This window comes from Onychomys torridus, chromosome 4 (assembly GCF_903995425.1).
Source record: "Onychomys torridus chromosome 4, mOncTor1.1, whole genome shotgun sequence".
Lineage (NCBI taxonomy): Eukaryota > Metazoa > Chordata > Mammalia > Rodentia > Cricetidae > Onychomys > Onychomys torridus.
In genome coordinates this window covers 87460074-87486561 of record NC_050446.1, presented here as the reverse complement: position 1 = coordinate 87486561, position 26488 = coordinate 87460074, and positions in this window count along the sequence as shown.

The window sequence follows — 26488 nt, the reverse complement described above, 5'->3', positions numbered from 1 at the left end:
TAAAATAAATCTATTTCCACTGAGCAAATAGATATAGATGGAGTCACATATCTCCCAGAGATAGTTTTTCCTTTCCAATCCAACTTAATTTGGAACCCAGAAAACAGATGGCCATAAAGAGAAAGGAAGGAGCTTTTTCCTCCTTTTGTGAACAAGAACATTATTTCCACTGGGTTCAAGCAGAAACCTTACACTGAAAACTTCTTACTTTATGTCTCTGTCAAAAAGGGAGCCAGATAAAGCTTATCCAAGCTGTGCTGAGGTCACTTCTGGTCCCCTTCTCAGGGCCAGATGATCTGAGGCTCTCTATTGGGTTGGACTTTAGTCAGGCTGCATTAAGCCACTGAAAACGATCCTTTCTCACATCTTCTCTAAAAACAAGCAAACCAGATTATTTCCTTGCCTGATAAAGACAGATGCCAATGTTAATTGCTACTTGAAATGAGAAAGGTGGCAGGAAATGATTTTAATTAAGATTTTTGAAGATATACATAATTATCATATTTTTGATTAAGTATCTGGAACCATATTGAATGCCCATACAATCAGTAGTTGTCACAATTTATATTAACATGTCAAGGTAAATCATAATACTGGGACTAAACAGTAATGAATGATGACAATAAGGAAGGTACTTTTATTAATTGTCAAACTGAAATATGCAACGAACTACTTCCTAGAGTTAATATGTAGCGAACTACTTCCTAGTGTTAATATGCAGCGAACTACTTCCTAGAGTTAGAGAAGTGGTTTATGAGAACTTAATTGGCTTCAAGAACCCAAATGCTAAATATCCTAATTCTCCAAAATGTTTAAAATATCCAATTTCATTTTTTATGTTCCCAGTCTTCAAGATACCCTGTTTTTCATGCTCCAAGGTACCAAACAATCCTTGGGTTAGAAACAGAGTGTGCTGACTGTGAGCAGTCTAGCTAGGTTTATAATAAGAGATAGAGGGCTTACAAATGATTTGCTGCAGGCCTAGGTGGACTAGCCATGTGGGAGAGCTCTGTATTTGATTGAGAGACTTGCTTCATTGAATATGGTGGAAGAGTGACCTAGGATGATTCCTTACATCAACTTCAGGCCTCCATCTGCACATGCATAGCCACCCCTCCATGCATCCACGCATATATGCAAACATGCACACACACATACAAACATGCTTATATGCACACACATACATACACACATGCATAACACATACATCAAAAAAGGCAAAAACTCAAAAAGTAATGATCTGTTGGATATAGGCAGACCTGGATTCTTTTTGATGAGCTGAGAAAGGATGAAGCTTGTTTTCAGATTTTAATTAAAAATCACATTTTTGTTACTCATTCATCTACCTACTGGACATATAAGTTGCCCTCACATCTTATTAATTGTGAGCAATGTTGAAATGAACATAGGTTTGCACATATCTCTAAAGAATCCTAGGTCAAATGGTAGTTCTATTTTTATGTTTTGGAGGAATGTTCATATTGTTCTCCACAGAGACCATACAAATTTATATTCCCCCAAAACAGTTCACAAAGCTTCCCTCTTCAAATCCTCATTAACATTTATTATCATTTTTATGTAGTACTTATCTAAACAGATGTGAAGTAATAGCTCATTGTGGTTTGGACACAAGTTTATTTGATGTTTAGCAATGTTAAGATCATCAGACAAAGATGTTGAGCTTTGTGTATCTTTAAAAAAAATCTACTTAGCAATTCCTTTGCCTATTTATAATTAGATTCTTATCTATTTGCTATTAAGTAGTAGGATTTACTTGATTTTTTAATGTTAACTCTTCATCAGATGTTTTATAAGTTCTTTTACCCCATCGTATTAGTTACTTCTTCATGGGCTTTTTTTTCCTTGAGGGTTTTTATATATGAGAATATTGTGTTTGCCTAATTTCCACCCACTCAAATGCCTGTGCCCCACTAATCAACCTCTTTCAAGTTTATGACCTTGTCTTCTCCATTTATTTTTGTTACACACAAACATGCACACACACACACACACACACACACACACACACACACACACACACACAAACACACACACCTGGGTCCAATTACTGTTAACCTTATTTGCACATGCATACAGCTGACCACTTAGAGGTCTTACTGACTTACTTAGGGTCTTGACCTTAAAGTAAAGCAAAACAGCTCACCAAATAAAAACAAATCAAATAACCAACCAACCAGACAAACAGACAAAATTGATTCACCTCTCCTTAGTAATCATTGACTACCTATAGTTTTCCATCTAGGGGCAAGCCTTGTGAATTTTCCTCCATTAGTGTTGGTGTACCAACTGGTATGGTCTTTGCAGATCTTGTGCAGGCAGCCTGTTGAGAGTTATGGGTGCAACATCCTTGTCACCCGATGATCATTTGTCTGCATTTTGATCAGTTGTAGATTTCTTTCCTAGTCTCTATCTGCTGCAAAAAAGAATCTTCCTTGATGAGATGTGAGGGCTGCATCTATGCAATACATAAGGTTGGGTGTCTTAATCAGGGTTTCTATTGCTGTGATAAAATACCAAGACCAAAAGCAAGTTGCTGAGGAAAGGGTTTATTTGACTTACACTTCCAATTGTCTGTAATTGAAGGAACTCAGGGCAGGAACTCAAACAGGGCAGGAACCATACAGAGGCCATGAAGAGAGCTGCATACTTGCCCATGACTTTCTAAGCCTGCTTTCTTGCAGAATCAAGGACCACCAGCCTAGGGGTAGCCCCACCCAAAATGGGCTGGGCCCTTCCTCACTAACCACTAATTAAGAAAATGCTCTATAGGCTTGCCTGCAGTCCAATCTTATGGAAGTATTTTCTCAATTGAGGCTCCCTCCTCTTCAATGACACTAGTTTGTATCAAGTGGACATAAAACTAGTCAGCACAGTGGATATTTTGAAGGCAGTTGAAAACTTTAGTAATATGGCAATAGTAGGTTCTCCTTGAGGACTTCTCTCACCATAGATTCTTGGTTTACAGTTACCAGTCATCAGTTTCCTCCAATTGAGCATACTTTAGTTCTAAATAGACAGCTGTTGATCAACTCCAAGATACAAGTGCCACTATTACCCCATTGGAGATACTCACCTTGCAGGCTCTTTCATTGTTGTCATTCAGTCCTTATAATTAGGTAGGGCTATTGCTAACCTTTAACTCCCTTGTCAGTTTGTATAGAACTTCCTGAATCTCTGTCAGGGAGAGAGCTTCCAAGTCCTGTGACTGAATTGTATGGCAACAGGGTCTTAACTTGATGTTCTGGCGTGGTTGCCTCTTCATTTGGCTGACTATTTTGTTGTGGTACAGAAGTATTTCTAGTTGGGTAGCATTCTGCTTATCCCTTTGCTTTGTTGCCTCTGATTTTGGTGTCATTCTCGGGAAATTATGATCCAGAACAATGTTATGTCAATTTTACTTTGTTCTTTTAGGATTTGTTGTTGTTGTTGTTGTTGTTCAGAGAAGTATTTAAGTTTCTTATTCATTCTGTGTTTTCAACTTTTATATTTCAAGTATGGTTTAAGATGAGGGTCAGATTTCATTCTTTTACATGTGGATAACTAACTGTTCCTATACTATTTTTCTGAAGAAACTATCCTTTTCCTTTTCCAATTGTGTGTGTGTGTGTGTGTGTGTGTGTGTGTGTGTGTTCTCTGGACTTCATGAAAGATAACTGGTGTTGTAGAGCACTACTCCTAACAAACCAGACTCTGTCTTCATCAGATTAGCAATGCCTGTTTGCAAGAGGATATCCTGATCTGGCTTGATAGCAGTTGGTGTTCTGTCATAGAAAGAGGATTAGGGAGAGTTACTGGACTCACCTGAGATTCCAGAAGCTTAACCCAGCCATTTGTATGCAGTTACACACTAAGTTCACGTGGCCTCAAGGCATCAGGAGGTGCTAAGGTATATACAGGTGGGGGAAGGTTGAGTAGGAGGCTCCAGCTGCTTTGAGGTCACCTGTGTCCTATAAGCAACCTTTCACCCATGGTCTCTGAATACGCTCAATGTTTATGGTTCCCCAGGTTGAAGTTTGAATGCATACTTTGGTTTATCCTTGGACCTTTGTAATGAGAATGTAGACACTGTTTACATCTCTCTAGGGAAGGAATTCTCACAGCAATGGGACTGCTACGTGCATGGATTTATTTTTGGGTTCTCTACATTATTTACGTGGGTCTGTACATTGGCTTTCATGCAAAGATCATACTGTTTGGTTACCCTAATTTTACAACATATCTAAATTAAGAAGAATGATGCAGTTTTTCTCTTGTTCAAGATTATTTTGGCTATTAGCTGCTGTTGCTAGTTTCCTAAAATAATATTATAGGGTTGTTTATCCTAAGTCTCTGAAGTTATTGGTATTTTGATGGAAATTGCCTTAAATCCTTAGATAGTTATTTGGAAAAAATTTTAAATATTAACTTATCTATTGCATGGAAATTTCATTTATAAGGGGAAATTTCATTTATAAGTTTACACAAACAAAGTAAACTCTCAGATTAGCTCCTGTTGTATTCTGTGAACCACACTATTGGCTGTTTCAACTGCTCTACCATGCTTGGCACAGCTTTTTCTGCCACAGAGGGAACTGAACTGTGTTCTCTGTGAGCAGCTCTTCCTTGTTCTCAGTTATTGGGATTGTCCTTGGCTGGGTATGCAGTCTAGGGAGGCTGAATTCAGAGAAGACCAAAACAACAGTGATCAAATCAGAAGAGTGTGGAAGAATCTCTGGGATGCTAATGTTCGTTGGTTGTCTCTGGGGGCATATTTTTATTTTGAATATTTGTGTTTTCCTGAATTTGCTGTTTGAAGAAACAAATAGTCAAAACAACCTTTAAGAAGCTTCTTAATATAATCAAAGGAAAAAATACTCAGATTAATGGATTCTTATACCAGTAATGTTTCTCCAAAATGTCTGGGAAGTGTTACTAGCTAGGGGTCTTGTCTTGTTTGGGGTTTTCTTTCTCTGCCAATTAAAGAATCAACAGGCAGGGAAAAATTCTTAGCTACAGCAGGCAGCAACAGGTAAAAAGCTTATTAAAGGCAAACATACAGACACACAGATACACAGAGACACACACACAGACACACACATAGACACACACATATGGATGCGCACACAACAACAAAGAGAGACATACAAACAGAGAGAGACATACAAACAGAGGGAGGGAGGGAAGGAAGGAGGGAGAGAGAGAGAGAGAGAGAGAGAGAGAGAGAGAGAGAGAGAGAGAGAGAGAGAGATTGAGACTATTTGCAGAGCAAAAAGGAACAAGTCCATTTCCCCTGGTTACTCTGGGGATTTTATAATTTTTTGGTGGCCTGGGATGGATCCCCTCCCCTCATTTTTGGTTGATGGGCTTTTAAAAAGAAGAAAGTAAAGTCGATAGTCTCACAGATTTAGGTAAATAGAACCTGTAGCCTTGAACATGCCTGACCAGCCTGAATTGGTCAGCTAGAAACAACTGGCACTGGTGGGAGAAGCAGCCTTCCAGGTGTTATCTCAGGTCAGGACGGTAAGGGAGAAGCTGAAAATCTGCAATCACTTTCTCTCTCTATCTGCCTTCCAGGGATCTGTGTAGATCTTAGGCCCTTGAAAGTGCTCCACCCTAAACACAGATCCCTCCTGACAAGGGATCACCTGTATCCCTAGAAAGGGGCTAAAATGTTTCCATCTCAGCATCTCACAGTTCCTCTCATTGTAGTGACATGCCCAATAATACTGTAATAATAACTCAGCGTAGTAGTATAATCATCTATAGGGGGAGGTACACTCAATGAATACAAGCATCTATCCTCCTGATAGTTAATATTTTCATTATTAGAAATTAATTATTAGCTTTCTATATTTGGCTTAAAGTAATGGATTTTGTTTTTCAGATTCCAACTGAGAACAATCCACCCTCAAAGTCACCTTATTCCAAATCCTATTTCAGTCTGGCTAATGTGTTTGTCCTCACATGTCCTGGAGAGGACACAGGCTCTGCTGCTCATCTGCTACAGAGGAGTGGTCTGAATACTAGTTAGCAACCAATTATTGGAGCTATTGCCGAAGATCAAATATTTTATTGAAACCATGCCAGGAAATAGAGAAGTTTAATTAGACAGGGTTGCAGACCCCTCTTCATCTAGTATTCATTCAAGGACTATCTTAGAGCATTTTAAATGTAATTCCCTAGTGTAACTGAAGAGAAAAAGCTTCAAGATAAATCATGATTGTCCATCAAATCACTCAAGAAGGGATCATAACTGATGTGAAGGACCAGCTAACCTGCAGGTCTTATCTTAGCAACATGCTGCTGAAGATGGGAGAGAATGGGCAATGCCCCGTCTTAATGGATAGGTAATGGCAAATCCCATGTTTCCTTCCATTCCCTCTTGCCATTCTAACTACTCTTGTAACACTATTTTTGTAGTGTAACTGACTTATATATAAACACAAATAACTACAGTGTTAGATATGCTATAGATGTGTTATAGATAGCTATAACTAACTCATTGCTATTTTCTCTATCATCAGTGGGCTTGTAAGCATACAAGAAAACATTATACTTCGTAGAAAAAGCTGTTTAGTCTATTTAGTAAAAGTCTTAAAAGACAATCTTTATAGGGACAGTGTTAGAATTCCTAACTTTCAGATCTCTTTTCTTCAATAGATCCAATCCGTGTGGCCTTGACCTTTGAGAATTGAGACAGGCCCCTTAGAAAATAAAGGTGGTAAGTCGGATCTTTTCAACATCTTCAGTTTTATGAAGAGTGGGGAATGGGAGATGAGTCCCATAAGCCAGGACTTTCATCTTCTCTCCTTCTGGAGCCTCTGCTTTCAAGGAACATGGGAAATGCTGAGGTACCACAGTCCTAGGGTTCTGGACTGTATCCCTGGGAAAGGTGATGGATGCTGCTGACCTTCTGGGAAGCCTGGCTCGCTCTTTGGTCCATGCCTATCATGGCGTCAGAGTGACAGAAGAGGAACCTGGCTGGATAGGTGAGCCTGGAGCACTGCTCTTTATTTGCTGTTGGGAACATTTTGTCTGAACAGATCACTCATGCACCCTGCTGAAGAGATGGGAAGTGCCAGGAGAGCTAGGGCACCAGCAGGATAAAGAGAATCCAAGGAAAGGTGTCTTCATAAAGGTTCAGGTGGCTGTGACCCAGGCTCCAGAAATAAGTTCCTGAGCATGACACCAGAGACCTATATGAAATTGGCCATACCATAATAATTATCACAAGAGGTTGCAGTTAAAAAGAAAAAAAAATCATAGAGACCAGAAAGCCCCCAGAGGATACCCACAGTAGGACCACTATAAGATGCCTGATACATCACTCTAAGAAGGAAAAAAAAGGGTAGGTCAGTACCCTGAAAGGTTGAGAACTTACCCAGAAAGACTGAGTGATCCAAAATGTACCATTCATGTTAGTCCCAAAAGGAAATTGAGCACTGAATAATCTTATGACTTAACCAAAAGGAGATTGGTTAAATCCTAAGAGACAGAAACTTTAATTAGGAAGCTAATTAGTAAGTTTCCTTAGTACTTAGTGAGACTGGAGGCTTATAGAAAATTAACTACATATGCTTAAGTATATAGTCTGAGTTATTTGCATCTCTGGTGCATTGGCTGAGTAAACACTACTGCAGCTCCAAGGAAAGTGATTTCTTTGAATTTGGCTATGATCATAAACTGCACATAGGGAGGAAAAGGTGAGTGGGTGCAGACTATCTAACTCATCCCAGTTCTGTCCATAGACACAGGGATCATTCTTTGTTCTTTTAGGTTATGCCCTGGGGATGTTCTCCTTGTATTTTTGAATCTGTCTCTGAATCTCTTCCTCCTCCTCCCCTTCCTCCTCCTCCTCCTCCTCCTCCTCCTCCTCCTCCTCCTCCTCCTCCTCCTCCTCCTCACAGTAGCTAAATTAATAAGGAAATGTACCAAGTTCCATCACTACAAGACTGCAGGATTCATAAGGGTTTGTATGGTGGCTCAGCAAGGGTATTGAAGCTCTGATTTTGTTCCATCTTCCTGGTTGTCACTGGTGCTGTTTTACCTGGCTAGTGTATTGTTGCTACAATTCTAGTAGTCACATGACAGTATAATATCCTGAGGAAGTGGTACCAATTTGTCCCAAGGAAGTGATACCAATTTGTTCCATGTTTCCTAAGAGCCCTCAGGTCTTCCTGATCTTATTTGCAAAACTTTGTTAATCTACTCTTAGTCATACATTGATAAGGGGAAGGAATTCTAAAAGACAAACTGATTTTATTTAATAAAAGTGGCATATGGTATCTGCAATAAATATCTATTTCTTGTCTTTTTTCTCCTTTCTCTTTCTTTCTTTCTTTCTTTCTTTCTTTCTTTCTTTCTTTTCTTTCTTTCTTCCTTCCTTCCTTTTTCCTTCCTTCCTTCTTTCCTTTCTCTTTCTTTCTCTCTTTCTTTCTCCCTCTCTCTTTTTTCTGTCTTTTTTACTCCAGTGATGGATGATTAATTTCTTCCTCACTATTTCTTGAAGTCTTGGGTACATTTTTGGGGGTGCAGATCTTCCCAACTGGTTCTGCAACAATACTAGTATCATAGTATTCATGGTGTGGAAGGATCTAGTGCAGAGTAGGAGGAGAAGGAGCTGTGGTTCAAGAAAATAAGACAGTCTGAATTCTTGTTATCAGCACACCACCACTGTATTTTCCCTTTTCCTTTTAATGCTTCACCTCTCCCCACTACTTGCCTTTTTTAAAGGAAGAAAGAAACATGAGTTGGTATGAGAGATAATCTTCCATTTGACATTCAAAGCTCTCCATGTCCATAAAATGGCATTTCCCCCCCCAGGATTTTCCATATAATGATCTCCCTTATGTATTTCAGTTGTCTTTGCCCAGGCATGTCATGAGACTTTCATTTTTCCTTACCAGCCTCATTGAAGCTGTGGGAACACGATCAAACTGTCATATTGTTGGTTGAGCATTTCCAAGTGTCTGAGATACAAACATTGGGCAGAGGTGGGGTCTATGTCCAAATGAGGATTGCAGAGATCAGCTCTGGGGAGGTAAGGAGGAAGTAGTTTCCAAAGGATAGACTATGTGGGGCTGACCACTGGGGTAGAACTGCGTGTAATGTTTGCAATACTATATGAAATGACTGGCATCATATTTGCATCCTTTTTTCCTTTAATTGAAAATACATTTTTTCTTACATAATATATTCTTTGCCATACAGAAACTTTTCAGTTTCATTAAGGTACCATTTACTAATTGTTGATATTAGTACCTGTGCTAATAGTGTTCTATTCAGAAAGTCTTTTCCTGTGCCAATGAGTTCAAGGCTATTTCCCACTTTAGCATAGTCTGTGGGTCTGGTTTTATGTGAAGGTTTTTGATTCATTTGGAGTTGAGTTTGGTGCAGGGTAATAAGTATGGATCTATTTGGATTCTTCTACATTGAGCCATCCAATTTGACTAGCACCATTTGTTGAAGAAGCTGTCTTTTCTTCCAGTGTGTGTGTATATATATTGTGTGTATATATATGTGTGTGTGTGTGTGTGTGTGTGTGTGTGTGTGTGTATTCAAAGGTTTGTGAATTTGTCTGTTTTCAATGTGATTCCATTGATCAACATTTCTGTTTTTGTGCCAATACCATACCAGGCTGTTTTATTACTATAATTCTATAGTATAACTTGAAATCGGGCATGCTGATACCTTTAATAGTTCTTCTATTATTCAGGATTGTTTTATCTATCTGAGTTTTTTTTTTGTTTGTTTGTTTTTTGTTTTTGTTTTTTTTTTTTTTTTGGTGTTGGTGTGTGTGTGTTTCCAATGAAGCTAAAATTTGCCCTTTCAAGATCTGTGAAGAATTGTGCTGGAATTTTTATGGGAATTGCTTTGACTCTGTGGATTGTTTTTAGTAGGATGACCTCTTTTATGATATTAATCCTGATCCATGAGATATTCATGGGAGATATTTCTATCTTCTGATATCTTCTCCAATTCCTTTAATGTCTTAAAATTTTATCATGCAATCATTTGCTTGGTTAGAGTTACCCCAGGATATTTTTCTTTTTTGAGACTAATATAAAAGGTGTTGTTTCCCTGATTTATTTTTCAGTCAATTTGTCATTTGTATATAGGAGGACTACTGATTTTTGTGAGTTAAATTTGGATTCATATACTTTGCTGAAATTTTTTTTTAACGTCTGTAGAAGTTTCCTGATGGAATTTTTAGGGTCACTAATGTATACTATGATATCATATTCAAATAAAGATACTTAAACTTCTTCCTTTCTAATTTATATTCCCTTGATCTCCATCAGTTGGCTTATTGCTTTAGCTAAGACTTCAAGTACTGTATTGAATAGATATGGAAAGAGTGGTCAACTTTGCCTTGTTCTTAATTTTAGTGGAATTGCCTTGTGTTTCTCCCTATTTAAGTTGATGTTGGCAGTGGGCTTTCTGTAAACTACCTTTCTTGTGTTTAGGAACGTCCCTTTTGTCCCTATTCTCTCCAGGACTTTTATCATGAAGGAGTGTTTGATTTTATCAAAGACCCATTTTTTTCATCTTATGAAATGATCATTTTTCTTTTTGTCTTGCAGTTTGTTTATACATGGTTCAGTACATTTGTCAACTTATGTATATTGAACCATCCCTGCATCTCTGGAATGAAGCTTACTTGGTTGTGGTGGATAATCTTCTTGATGTGTCTTGTATTCAGTTCGCAAGTATTCTTTTGAGAATTTTTGCACCTGTGTTCATAAGGGAAATTGGTCTATAATTCTCTTTGTTGGGTCTTTATGTGCTATGAGTATCAGGATGACTGTGGCCTAGTAAAACAAATCAAGCAGTGCTCCTTATGTTTCTATTTTGTGGAAGAAAATGAGGAGTATTGGCATTAAGTCTTCTTTGAAAGTCTAGTAAAATTCTGTGCTCAGCTCATCCTGCCCTGGGATCTTTTTTGGTTGGAAGATTTTAGTAACTACTTATATTTCAGTGGGGGTTACAGATCTATTTAAAGTCCATATCTGATTTTCATTTGACTTGGTAATATTATATCTATATTCTTTATATTTTCCAATTTTGTGGAGTACAGGTTTTTTAAGGATGTCCTTATGATTCTCTAGATTTTCTTGGTGTCTGATGTTTTATCCCCTTTTTCATTTCTAATTTTGTTGATTTGGAGCTCCTTTCTGCTTTTTAGTTAATTTGGATGAGGGTTTGTCAGTCTTACTTATTTTCTCAAAAAATCAATTTTTGTTTCAATGATTCTTGTTATAGTTTTTGTCCGGTTGTTTGTTTCTGTTTTATTGATCTCAGCCCCAAGTCTAGTTATTTCTTGCCATCTACTCCTTTGGGGTATGATTTCTTCTTGTTCTAGACCTTTCAGTTGTACAGTTACATGACTAGGATTAGATCTCTCCAATTTTTTTTATGTAGGTACTTAGTGCTATGAAATTGCATCTTAGAACCACCCTCATTGTGTTCCATATACCTGGGCATATATTGTATTTATTTTTATTCAGTTCTGGAAATATTTAATTTCTTTCTTGATCTACTTTTCATTCAGTAGTGAGTTGTTCAGTTTCCATGAGTTTATAAGCTTTCTGTTGTTTCTGTTGTTGACATCAAACTCATATCTGTAGTGGCCTAATAGGATTCAGGGAGTTATTTCAATTTTTGTCTATCTGCTGAGACTTGCTTTATGTCTGGATATGTGGTTAGTTTTTGAAAAAATTCAATGGGTGCTGAGAAGAAAGTATATTCTCTTGTGTTTGGACAAAATATTCTGTAAATATTTGTTAGGTCCATTTGGTTTATAACATCTGTTACCTCCAATATTGAAGATTTGCAATTAGCCTACCTCCTTCCCTGGCTGGAGTGACCTGCAGGTTCCCAGGGCTACTTGCACACTTTACAGCTCATTCTATCATTACAAAGTTCCAACATAATCACTAATAAGTAACTATCATTTTAATTCTAATGAATAGGTATGAAATGTTATCCCACTATCCCCAGGTTCATCTGTGATCTTCAGTGGTTAGCACACTGTACTATATACCTGTGGTATCTGCATTCACAGTGGATTTAATCAACTCATATGCCTCCAGAACCTACTAGTGTTGTTTTGCTAAATGGAAATGTTGTCAAACTGACTTTTGAACCCTCGTATTTATATCCATTGATTGATGCTGCTCTCAGCCTGGTTAAAGAAGCTTTTGTTTGCTATGGTGGCAATTCATGCAGAGACTCATGACTAGTCAAAGTGCTGAGAATAAGTAACTGCTGAGTCATCAGCTGTAAATGAGAGATATATGTCTCCTTCTTCAAGCTGTAGGGGATATCCTAGAGAATGGGGCAGACACAATGTGATAGTCAGAGCACGGCAGGAGCTCATGCAAAGGACATCTTCTGGACATGACATGACTGTTGCACTCATGAGTTCACAGCCACCAGTAACCTGCACAAGACCCACACAAGACAGAACCAGTATTCTATGATGGATGGCAGATAGAGGCTCATGAGGTTCCATTTCTCCATTAGGAACTATGGGCAATTAATGATTTCTGGAAGAGGGAGTATTATTTTCTTCTGTAATGTGGCCACTGATAAACTGTCAATACTCCAGTAGGTAATCTTCAATCATGCTGATGTATTCACCCATAATTTAACTCAGTGGATCACTAAAAATAAGACACAAAAGTAGGAGGGGAACAAGGAGGGAAGAAGGTGTTCAGTGGGAGAGGGAGGGGAATGAGGCCAGATAATGGAGGGTAATGACCAAATTTCATTATACACATGTCTGAAATTGTCAAAGAATAAAAAATAATTTTTCTCCCCCAACAAAACACACCTGTGCTGATAGGCTTTCCTTGTCATTATTTTCTGAACAATAAGCATCCATATAGTAATAGGTATTATCAATAATCTAGAGATAATTTATATAGACAGGAGATCTATATAGGATATATGCAAATACAACATTATTATATGAAAGAGACATGAGCATCCTCCTCACATTTTGGAGGAGCAACAATTGTATATATACTAACTTAACGACAAAATTAAAATGCTGCTAAAACATATTTTTACTCTTAAAAATGTAAACTTGGTATTTTACTAAAGCATTATAAATTGTAAAACCACTCCAGGAATAAAATAGCAGCATGTTTAATGCCACCACTGCGAATAATTTGTCTTAGGCTAACATGCACAGACGTTTTCTACAATATACACACACATATATGTTTGTACATAATGAATAACAAAACACAAACCATTTTGTAAATCACTTTTGTTACTTAAAACACAGAAATAAATATTTTCTCATGTAATTATTTCCCTATAACATAAACTTTTTCCTTAGTAACTCTTTACTGTCCTTAAATCATCACAATGAAATATTACTAGAGACTCCCTTTCTTGCCTCTGTTGTTTGCAGAGAAAAATATGAACCATGAAAATTTTATAATTGTCTTAAATGAACATAGAAGTTAATGAAAAGCCAATGTTGGATGAGAGTCCAGATCTCCTGTAGGCTCTTAGTTCCCCATATAATAAATAGATCTGACTTGTCTCCTCTTCTCAAATGTTCTTATCTTTTCTAAAACGTGGGACAGCATAGATTTAATGTATTAAAATTCCTCACATGAGGCTCCAAAATGCATCAATTTGAGCACATTAATAATAAATTCAGACTCACCAATAATATATCAGTGTCAGCTTAAAAAAAGACATCAAAGAACTTCCCCTTGTCATTTCACTATGAGTGAGCCCAGATTTGAAATCTCCACTTAGCTCTCCTTGTATCTTAGTTATCCATGTCCGTTATATTAGTTAAATCTTTGCCCACATGAATGCTGTCATATGAATCTGTCTGTCCCTCTGTGTCTGAGTGTCCCTGACAAAGGGATTCACTATCTCCTTTATTGAACAGCAAAGAAATACCAAAGGGGGAAGGAATGGTGGGTAATTTACAGAAGTCTCTGGCAGAGTTTTAAAAGGAATGAAGTCACTGTCTCTGATTAACCCCAACAGATAGTAAACAGTGCTGTAAACATCATTGTTTATCAAGCAATATTCATATGTTGCTTTCAACTTTATAGGTATGCATTTTATAAGATTGCTGTCAAACTATATTTGCTGTTTTCAGCAAATGATTATCATAACACACATAAAAATGCATGCATTACTCTTGGACCAAGGACATGGAAGGGGACATATACTTAAGACAATAGCTATATATTAGCCTAGGATATAAAAATGGATTACATGGAAAAATCTAAGGCAAGCAAGATTGGATGTTAAATTGTTCTCTTAAGGGCAGGTTAAACAAACAGGCTGAGTATACAACAGGATAGCAGTCTTAAGTCTTAAGTGACCCCAAGGTGTATTATTAACTCTGGCTGTCAAGTCTAGCAAAAAATTTAGTCTCTTAGAATGTGAAAGATATTTTTTTTTCATAATGCATTGCCATAGGAGCCATGGGTCAGATCTCCGACTGGCCTAACAGTATAATTTGGATAGACACTTGAAAGTTCTCCCCAGTAGAAATCTGAAAGAAAATTCTTCCTTATACATCTGTTTTCAAGAGACCATTTTGTCCCAATATATTAATACTTTCCTAATTTCTCTAGGCTAACTGTAAATTCTGTTCACATACAGCCTCTTTCAGTCAGATACTATGCAATTTTCATCCCTTTTCTAGCTCAGAACCATTCTTCTGCCTCCGTACCAGACAAGAAAAACTGCCATTGGTACAAAGACTCTACCTGTGCCCAGTCCCATGAAAGAGAAAGAAACTAAGCCAAGTAGCATTCTAGAATTTGTCCTAAATCTTGGACTTCATTATCAATAGCTGCCTGTCACCTGGTGTAATATAGCGCAGTGTTCTTTGTGTCAGAGTCTTTTAATATTACTATCATTGTTTCAGTGCAGATTTCTCAATGTAGTTAGCCATGTGGGTGGGAGCACAATCCATCTAACAAATGAATAAATACAAGGAGTTGGTCAATGGTCAAGCATGAAGGGACCAGTGATGCATCAGACTGATATAGCGAAAATTCATTTGACTAAGAAAATACAGTAGGAAGTGGTAAGCCATGACAGGGGTGGGAAGGGGGCACAGTGGCAGTGCCCGGAACTACAGAGTGCTTAATGCCCAAATTAAGAGAGACTGTAATCAAGAGAGACTTTCTGGATGATGAAAACGAGGATGAGAAGGAGTTGTCTTTAGAAGCCATAATGTTTGAAGACATGGTGTGTGTGTGTGTGTGTGTGTGTGTGTGTGTGTGTGTGTGTGAGAGAGAGAGAGAGAGAGAGAGAGAGAGAGAGAGAGAGAGAGAGAGAGAGATTACAATAAAAAGAAATGAACATACCTATATAAGTAGATCACTGGTTTCTATTACTTAATTAAACCAAGCTATAGGCAAGCCGCTTTTGTATTCACACATGTACACTAGCCTGCCTCTTGACCCACCCACTTAAGCCCCCAAATAAAACATACAGTGTTTGTCACTTAGTAAATGTGCAACTAAACACTTCAGTTCTGATGTCTGTTAATTTTCCTTGTAATCTCAGCCTAGTACCAACATTTAAATACCACCAACTTGAGAGCTTTTTTGCTCCTTACTGTAGTACTGTGACTGTTCTCTTTCAGTTGGATGGAACCCTAGAAATGATATTAGTCCATTTGTTTGGTATGTGTAGGGGCTAAGGAGACAGTTCAGCATGTAAAGTGTGAGGATCAGAGTTTGGATCCCCAGAAACCCATGTAAATGCCAGTTGGACACTCAGCTGTCTAGCCAGGGAAGGAAGAGACAAAGGATCCCCAGAGCCAACTGGCTATAAGACTAGCCAGCTCTTCAAGCCTCAGGTTTGATGAAAGACTTCCAAAATGAATAAGGTGGAAGAGGAAAGGAGGATGATTCCTGACATCAGTCTTGGGTCTCCAGGCACACGTAAGTGTACCCTTACACATACAAAAGTGTATATGCACACACACACACACATGAAAAGGTGAAGAAAAATACCCAGCATGGTTGTGAATGCCTGTAATCTCAATACAGGGAAGACTGAGGCAGAAGAATCATGAGTTAAAGGCCAACCTGGGTTATGCAGCGAGTTTCAGGACATTCTGAACTACTACATAGTAAGACCTCACTCAGGAATTTAAAACACTAATATGAAAAAATAATAGGTTTAATATAAAAGCATATCACTGTTGAGTGAGGTGCTTTCCTTTAATGTGAACATTCCTGCTTATGGGAGACATTCTATATTTCACTATTGCTAATGTTAACCATTTTCCTCCCTGACCAGTTGTGATCTAAAGAGGACAATGTTCTAAGTAACTGGGTTTGACATGGATGAGTATTTTGTGTAAAGTGCATGTAAATCTCACACACATCTCTTTTTGGCAGGCCTGTCACCCTCAGTAGGCTATAGATACCAGGCTACAGCCTTGTTGGGTCAGAGCTGTAGGTGGAATGACCAGAAACCAGACTGTCCATGAAATAAGGATGGATTATAGAGCAGGCCACAGAGGCAAGAAAAGCCAAAACTTAGTTCCAAATAACTAAGATCCAAATCAGCTATAAATCAGACAAAATCAGACAAGTGATTACTAGTTATTAATCTTGTGTGTGTGTGTGTGTGTGTGTGCATGTGTGTATGTGAGTGTGTGTGTGTGTGTGTGTGAGAGAGAGAGAGAGAGAGAGAGAGAGAGAGAATGAATGAATGAATGAATGAATGAATGAATGAATCAGAATGCAAACAACCCCCCAAACTCAGTGATTAAACGTTTGCTCTTCCGTGGCTCAGCTGCCAGGTCATGTGTGGCTCTTCTTAGCTTGTCTGCACATGTCTAGACTTGGCTTTAGTGGTTGGAGCTACACAGAGACTACAGGAGAAGCTACTAAAGCTGAAGAAGAAGCCATTAGCTACAATGTGTGGTTTATTGAGGAAAATCAAAGTACAGACAAGTTGGCATCAGCAAATTGCAGGCTTGGACATGATATAACTACATTTGTTGAAATTTTATGTATGCCAGGCATGCCCATGCATAATAGCAGTCCCAGCACTGTTCAGGCATAGGCAGAAGTATGAGTTCAAGGCCAGTCCTGGTTAAATGGCAAGTTACAGGACAGTCTGAGTTACATAATAAGACAATGATATACATTTTGTATAAAACACATCTATTTTGAGTGAGACCTCTCATGGGGGAATCTTCATCACATGACTGCTTTGACCAAAACCATGTTACCTGGACACCAGGCTGGAAGGAGTCCTCTGCCTGGGAGAATGATGGGCACCCCAGTCAATCCCCTCTAGCACCTCAGAATATTCATCTGCAATAGTGGGGCTAGTTGCTTTACCTGTTAGCATTCAGCATACTTTTCCTGTTAATTGGGGATTGATGTAATTCTTTTCTGGCTGGTTGCACAAATAAAATTTTAACAGCTGGGCCACAATTAAATTTAATTGGATACTTGAACAACAGAACTTGTTCAACTCACCTATTAAGTGCTCAGTGATTTTAATGTTAGCCCACATTACTCTGTCACCCATCCTCCCTACAAGTATAGTTTATATTTTCAAATGTCATCAGTAACTCTTTGCTATGATCATAAAACCAATGGTTTCAGCTGTGATGCTGATCTCAGTTCTTGAGTATCCTTACCTGGAAACTCCAGAGTACCTGAGTCCCTGCATCCCATCTCTTGAGGTGTCAACTACAGATAGCTTTGCCTGTGAACTGTCTTTTGCTTTTTCTGCAATATGCCCTTTCTTACTGTCTTTCTGCATAATTCTGTTAGCCTCTTGGGAGCATTATAGTCAGCCATAATTCTACCCTTCATCATTATACTGTATGTTTAACTTTTATTTTGACATATTTTTGGATGTTCTGAAGAATTTTGACAGTAAAATAAATTCCAGAACAATTTTAATATTAATATATTTTAACTTTCACTTCTTCACTCTCTTTCAAACACACCACATACTTATGTGACTAGTATCCATCTCATATATAAACACATATGTGTATGTGTGTGTCTCTCATTATACACACATACATTTATATATATACTCCTATATTTCTGAACCGTAAGACAGTTGTAGATGTTTCTTATTTCTAAATGCTTCAGTATACATTCTCTACAAATAAGAATTTTATCCTGCATAGTAGCAATAGTAATTATTAAAATTGGAAATCACACTGACAATACATTTTTCTAATCTATAGACGTTATTCAGTATTCTCCAATTATCCCAATAATGTCCTCATGGTTAATACCCAGATCACATGCTTCTTTCAGTTGCCACATATGCTTAAGTTCACTTTGGATATCAATCTGAAACTACTTGTGTTTATTCCCCTTACATGGAATCATCCTCTCCCTTTACTGAAGACTTCTTGGCTTTGTTTAAAGTTCATGTTTGATCACTGTCAAAATTAGAGTTAGTTGTAAAACACAAACCCTTGAATACTTTGAAAGGAGTAGTAATCTTTAGTAGCTAGATTCCCCATAGGCAGCTATATTAATCCAATGTCATTCCCATTTGTGATCATATTGTAAGGCTCAAGGACAATGGAAATAGAAGGTATCTCCAACTGAGCAAGGCAGGTGACTAAGTGTGCACTGTGGACTCAATATAGAGATGTAAGCTAGTTGTCATAATTGACATTCATCTCTAGTTGCAGGCTGTAAAATCATACAGCCCAAGCCCTACTTGTGGCCAGCCTGTGGACTCCACATGCCATTTCTAAATAATTTATTTATTTTCACTTCACGTGCATTGGTGTTTTGCCACAGGTGTCAGGTCCCTTGGAACTGGAACTACAGACAGTTATGAGCTGCCATGTAGTTACTGGGAATTGAACTCAGGACCTTTGGAAGAACAGCCAGTGCTCTTAACCACTGAGCCATCTCTCCAGCCTTGCTTTGCTGTTCTTGAAACCCAGTCTCTACTTGGTATCCAAGTTCCAAAGGCTGCCTTCAGTTCTTATGATCTTCTATCCCTCGCACTTACCTCTGTTAACTTCCTGCTCTTTTATCTCCAGGACTATACTTTGATCTTAATCTATTTCTCCAGGAGAATGAGACCACTTCCCATGAGTCTGACTAGTCACTGGAGTCCTACAAGTTACAGACTGTTTTTGTAATACTGAATGTCCTCTTGGTTTTCAAAATATCTTCCCTTCCTTAGATTCCACATAACTTTATCACATATATGTTATAGAAGACACACACACACACACACACACACACACACACACACACACACACACACACACGAAGTACATGAGCTGTATTTTCTGCTTTCTCCAGGTGACTACTTTCTTGTTGTCTGAAACTGTAATTCCTAGATCCTGGCTGTAGCCACTGGACTGGGTTCTCCTCAGTCTTGACACGTGACTCTGTCTTCTGGTAACTCTGGCTCCCTCATTTAGCAGGTATACTCCATATCTGGACCCTTTCCAAGTTGTCCTATCCTGCCACTTCTGGCCATAAGTAGCCAAACTACCTCTCATTACTGCAAAGTGTTAGTTAATTAAACAACCATATGTGCAAGCTGCAGGTTGCTCAATCAATGTCAACTTGTCAGAGATCCCTAGAGAATACTGAAGGGCTTTCAACCTGGAGCTGCACTGTTCAATCCTTTTGTCTTTTTAAACCAAGGACTAGAAGAAAGCTAGAAAAGGAACGTTTGTAAAATATCTAAGTACCTGTAGCTCAGAGAAATCATAAATATAGTCTTTCAATACTTAAAGTATGTTCTAAGCTAAGACCATAATGAAATGGGAAAATAAATATGTACTGAAGTCAATACATATAAAGACCTTCCTTTAGCTTCAGAGCTTGAATTTACCAAACATAGAAAAATTCAGAAAAATCTAAGTTTTCATATCCATTATCATTTGACTATCCAGCAACACCAAGCTGTAAACAACTCTTTTGGATGCTGTACTGGCTGGCTTTGAGTTGATTTTTCCACCTAGAAGAGCCTTCCCTGCTCCTTTTGCCTCTCTCCATCTTCTCCCTCCATGATTCAGATGGTTGCCTCCTTAGAGCCTTGCTGGACAACCTAGATGTGCTGTTTGCTCCTCTTCTGTGGCCTGGTGTGTTCCTGTTTGTTGTACCAAACACATTACATAGGAGCATGACCTACATCTAATTCCCAAAGGAGTCTGGGAGATCTCCAAGACAGGGATGCTGGGTCATTCTTGCTCTTTCAGTTTTTTACATTATAGTACATTGCCAGGCCATGGCACACTAAATGATGACTAAATGTGTGAAAATGCTAAAACAAACATGTTCCTTTAACAACCTCTTCTTCTTCCATGGGCTTGCCTCTAGAAGACATAAGCTACTTCAAGCTACCTTTCTGAGTTCCTGGAGGCTTGCTTTTTACCTCTGTCTGTACATCCTGTTGATGCTCTTGCTTGTTCATTGTTGAAACCATGGTACCTTCTTTGGAAGGTAATTCTTACATGACTTACTCCCCTTGATTATTTAACTTACTATATAGTTTCTAACTTTCCCTTGCTTGGAGCCTACATTCACCCTCAACTCACTGCTTTATTTTCTGCTTAGCCTGGGTTCCCAAACCTGTAATGAGGTCCAGCTTTGTTTATATCTCCATCCACAAGTCCAGCTTCTGCCCTGAGACTCAGTATATGTAAGAGTCATTTTCTGAACCATTGTTCTGCAGTCCCCTCTTGCCCCACCTTGTCTCCACTGGCCCTGTGTGAGGGCTAGAGGAGTAAGCTCTGGGCTTTAGTTGACTTCAGGTGTAAGACAAGCTGTCAACATGACAGAGCATCTATTAAAGCACATGCTTTTGTATAATTCATTAGCAGAAAGGCAACAGATACCATGAACAGAATGCCTTATTACATTCTGACTAGACAAACCAATCAAGATGTCACATTTAAGGACAATACAAATTGAGTTTCTTCAAAGGAGGCAAACCAGCAATCAGGATTCCTAGTCCTCTCCTGGAAAGCAGGTGGTTTGGGGGTATAGAGATTCAATAACAGAAAAGTCATCATGGAAAGAAATGAAATATTGTTCTAAATGGTATGGCAGCACATACTTGTAATCTCAACTCATGGGAAGTAGAGGCAGGAGAAATGCCTGTCTATAGCTTGGCTGTCCTAGTTTTCTCTCTGTTGCTGTGATAAACACCATAACTGAAAGCAACTTGGGAAGGAAGGGGTTTATTTGGCTTAAACTTCAGCATCATGGACCCATGATTGAGGGAAGACAGAGCAGGAACTTGAGGCAGGAGCCTGGAGGCAGTAATTGAAGCAGAAGCATGGGGAACACTGCTTATTGGCTTGCTTTCTTATACTACCTAGGACTATCTGCCCCATGGTGACACCACACGCAGTGGTCTGGACCCTCCCACTTCAATCATCAATCATTAATCAAGAAAAGGCCCCACAGACATGCACACAGAACAATCTGATGGAGGAAATATCTCAACAGAATCTCCCCCTTCCTAGATATGTCTACATTTGTGTCAAGTTGACAAAAACTAACCACCACAATGGCCATGTCTCAAAAACCAAAGCACAACAACAACAAAAAAAAGACTAGCAATGCTTTCTTTTTTCTCTATTTCCCTCTCTCTCTCATTTATTTACTTATTTATTTTCATTTTATACCAACTACAGTTCCACTCTGTTCTCTCCTCTCATCCTCCAGTCTCCCCTCCCAACCCACCTCCAGTCCCTCCTCCAACAAGGTAAGTTGGAGTCAACCGAGCCTGATACACTCAGTTGAGGCAGGTCCAAGCCCCTCCCCCTGCATCAAGGCTGTACAAGGTGTCTCACCATAGATACTGGGTTCCAAAAAGCCAGCTCATGCACCAGGGAATGATCCTGATCCTATTGCCAGGGAGCCACTTAAGCAGATCAAGCTACACAATTGTCTTGCTTATGCAGAAGGCCTAGCCTAGTCCCATGGAGACTCCACAGCTTTTGGTCTAAAGTTTATGAGTTCCCACTAGTTTGGTTTTGTTGTCTCTGTAGGTTTCCCCATCATGATCTTGATGCCCTTGTTCATTGAATCCCTCTTCTCTCTCTTCGACTGGACTCCTAGAGCTCGGCCTGGTGCTTGACTGTGGATCCCTGCATCTGCTTCCATCAGTTCCTGGATGAAGGCTCTATGAGGACAGTTTAGGGTATTCACTGATCTGATTACTAGGATCTAGCAATACTTTTTAAGTGAAGTCTTTTGTAATAAACAATGGTAGAAATTTCCTCTAAGAACAATTTAAATGCAAAATGGGGTGTTTTCACAGTTTAGTAGTATATAAATGTATACTATACATTGCATTACTACAATTATATATAAATTTCTACATTTTAATATAATTTCCATATTTGTATATAAGTGTTTTATTTTCATACATATATTTTAAGAAAAAGAGGAAAGGGATGGTGGGATGTCTTAGAGGCTCAGAGTGCTCACTGCTCTTCAGAGAACACAAGTGTGGTTGCCAGCATCCACATTACGGAGTTCACAATTACCTATGACTCCAGTTGTAGAGGAATTGACATTTCTGGTTTCTTGTGCATATACCTGCATTCACATGCACATACACACACAGACAAAAGATTAAAGAAATAATATAAATCATTAAAATAAAGGGTATTTAGAAAACCATGAATATCAGGCATTTTATGGAACTTGTTTGCTGTGAAAAAAGTTGGAATGCATACATTCTAAGATGTCTTTAGCCTCTATAATTCCCATCTTATAAACTACTAAAACTTAACTTGCAGCCCATTCTCTACAGTTATGCATGCAGTCACACATTCGACATATCACCTTGCAAACTTATTGAATGAATATTGTGTCTTTGTACCCAGTTCAACTTTCCTATCCTTATAAGGAGGACATATATACCATACAAACTCATCAATAAGTATTTGCACATAAATTAATGGATGAATGAGAGGATGGATCAAACAAACATGTGGAATATTACTATTCTTGGAATTGTTCTGTGACTTTGAGGAATCCTTCAACTTTTTCCTGATTAATAAAATAAAAATTATTCATTCTACTACCTGAAATATTAGAGGATATGGTTATGCATGCATTTAAAGGCACTGCAAACATTAATATATTAGAAGAAAACATATTTTGAGAATCCTTTTTCTTTGACCTTTTTGTGTTTTAAATTCCTCTATTAAAACTTGGACTTTTTTATATTATGGAGTTTTATAGCAGTCATTTAAGGTTTACATGCATTTTTATTCATGAGATTAATTTTTTTACTATGTCATATTCTTTGTAAGAAATCTTTACGGAGCCATAAAATCTTTTGTGGCATGGGTTAGAATACATTAACTAAGTAATATGGCTTTAGTTATACTACCTAAATTCAATGTGTTAAATAAAAATTATGTACTTTCCCCATTAATTATCAACAGCAAAAGTAGGATCAGCATACAAAATACTCATGAAGTTTCAGACAAGCAATTTTTCTTTTTCGGATGGGCAGGCATTGACCCCTTCAGTTCACACTTACTCTATTGTCTGACACAGGCAGTAATTCCACCCCATTCACCTTATTCACACCTTCAGTTATATAAATCCAAGAAGCTCCTAACCAAAACTAGAACCATCAAATACTCATCCTTGTAGCACAAATCTTAAAGAGTCTTAGTAATAAAAACAAATCTGGAGCCAGTTATTGGGGTGAATGCTGGATCAGAGAGGCAGAACAAGCCACAGCTACCTCACCTCTCCAGTTCCTCAGCTGATCCTGTTTCCTCAGAGTGGAAGCCTCTGAGTCTTATCCAGATGAATCTCAGCTGAACTGTGCTGCTCAAAGCCTAAAAACTTAACCAGCCAAATGCTTCTAGTTTCTGGCCCTCATACTTTATATACCTTTTTGCTTTCTACCATCACTCCCTGGGATTAAAGGCGTGAGTCACCATGCTTGGCTGTATCCTTGAACAGATGGATTTCTGGCTCTGGAATGCTAGAATTAAAGGCGTGTGCTACCACTGCCTATCCTCATGTCTAATATTGTGGCTGTTCTGTCTCTGACCCCAGATAAGTTTATTAGAGTGCACAATATTTTGGGGAATACCATACCACATCTTCCCAAATCCAAGTTTAAGAATGAATTTCAATCTCACTTCTGGTAACTTTGTCTTGATGTCTACTTCTGTCATACCCTCCAAAGCCTTTCAAATAACCAGAAAAAGGTGTTATGTGCACTCACTATTTTTAATTATAATGTGTATTTTTAGTCTATATTGATTTCAGTCTTCTGGAGAGCGTTTATTCACTGAGTTACAAATAACATTGGAGATAGTTTAAGGAAAATTTACTTAAGGTTGTTGGAATACACAATAAAACCCCCAAACACAGAGCTTGATAGTGATAGTATCAGACCTAGAACCCTGTCACTGTTGCTTAGATAATCTTTCAAACTCAATTATTCAATTATTTTTGCTTCCTGGATATTTTCAAGGTTGTTGACCTTTTATGTTCACGTCCATATGGAGTGGGTCTATGAAGATGTCCTGATGGAGTCACGTCTTTACATACAGGAGGGTTGTTTCCCGCTATCAAATATACAATCAATCTCAGCAGCACAGAGCACTTATTAATGGCTTTTTTTTTTTTTTAGAGAAAGAGAATACTATAATGAATTATCAGTGATATTCTCTAGATCCCTAGTTTCTAAATTCTTCACAAGGTATAGGAAAGGTACTATAGTTGCTTATTGTTTGCTCATGTTCTGAAAATTCTGAGTTTATATTTGTTACATATAAAAACTGTCAGAATATTTTAGATAAACCTGATAGATCAAAGCAAATTCAAATGCCTTATCAGAAACTAGATTCACACCATGCCACTAGAGGGCAGCCTAATGTAATTATATGAGGGTGTGTGAGTCCAGACTCCTGAGAATCTGGGGTAAGCCTAAAATGTTTCAGAAGGGGAAAAAAAAATGCCAAACAAGAATATCCATATAGGATGCTAAAATACAAACACATACAATCTTCTGACCCTGGTTTGTTCATTGAGGACATAATTACTATTCCCTGCTTGATACTATTTGCCTTGGTTATTTTTAACTCTGGTTTAATCCTGGCTATTGCCTATTGCAATAGGTCATACATTAACTTTGAATTCAGGTTGAGAGACTATTATATAGTGTGAGTCACCATATTTCCAATTTACTACCTAAACTTGAAAGATCTCATGAGCCACTGCAAACACACAGGAACCCCTCCAAATGCATCCATTCCATAAATTCCCTGGTCCCTCCTACTGTTACCATAGCCACGGAGTTCTCAAGATCTAACCCAAATTCCTGACTCTATGCAGAAACCCACTCCTGGTTTATCCTGGATACTCTTGGAAACAGCTGGTTACCTATGCAGAGGGCTCTGTGATGTCCTTTTGGGCCTTTTATTCTTCTAGTGACACAGTGTGCTTTTCAGCTAGTTTCCTTTTGACATCACAGGCCACTGCTGCCTTCTTCCTCAACAAGAATAGCAGAAACCACTTATTTTAGTTGGTTTTGTTCTTTTTAACCTTTTGTTCCAAAATGTTGGATTAACTTGCCTCTCAGTGCCAAATTGGGGTCCATCCAATGGTCACTGGTGAGTGGCCTTTTCTTGCTTACTTTGGCTTTAACCAAAGGTATCAATGTATACCAGAGCCCATATCCACCATGAATACTTGGTGTTTCTAATCCCTTCAGCAGGATAATATGAAAGCAGCCCCCAACTCTCTGCCAAATAGGATAATGGCTCCTTAAATCAGCCTTTCCAAAGTCTAGCTACTGGACAAGCCACAGCCCCCTTGTGCCTGAATGCAATTTCTCAGACAAGCCTCAGTGACAAAGCAATATTCAGGGACTTCTGGGTAGAGGAGCCTGTGAAGTTGGGCACTATGGCCTCAGCGATGGCCACTTCACTCAGAGTTCATCTCTAATAATATCTCATGAATACAATCTTTCCAGGGACACAAATCAGGTGGCTTCTTCAATCTGTGTGCCAAACTCCTAAGCTATGTATGGGTCATGCTGCAAATATGTGGGCATTAAGGCCTGGGTTTTCGTGGATGCAGACCTGAGGCAGCTCTGCCATAAGGCATTTCCAACAACCTCAGGAACCCTAGCAAACAAACATGCTGCTGATCAATGCTGTGTCCTTTCCCAGCTAAGGAGAAAAGCTCCTATCCAAACACTGACAGGACATTCTTGGGCCGAAGGGTATAGCCGCTCATGCACACAGCAGAAGGTCATCATGGAAGAGAGTTTTCTTTAGTCAATGAATGGCTCCCTTTCCCCCATTCTTTCTCTTTTCCTCAACAGTTGGAGGAGAACGAAACAGAAGCAAGAAAAGTGCTTTATGTTTTATCTGTTCTCATTCACAGCAGGGACTGTGACCAATAATTGGTCTCTCTAGTGCTTGGCATATTAAATATCAACTATGAAATAAGAACAGAAAGCCCACTTTCCA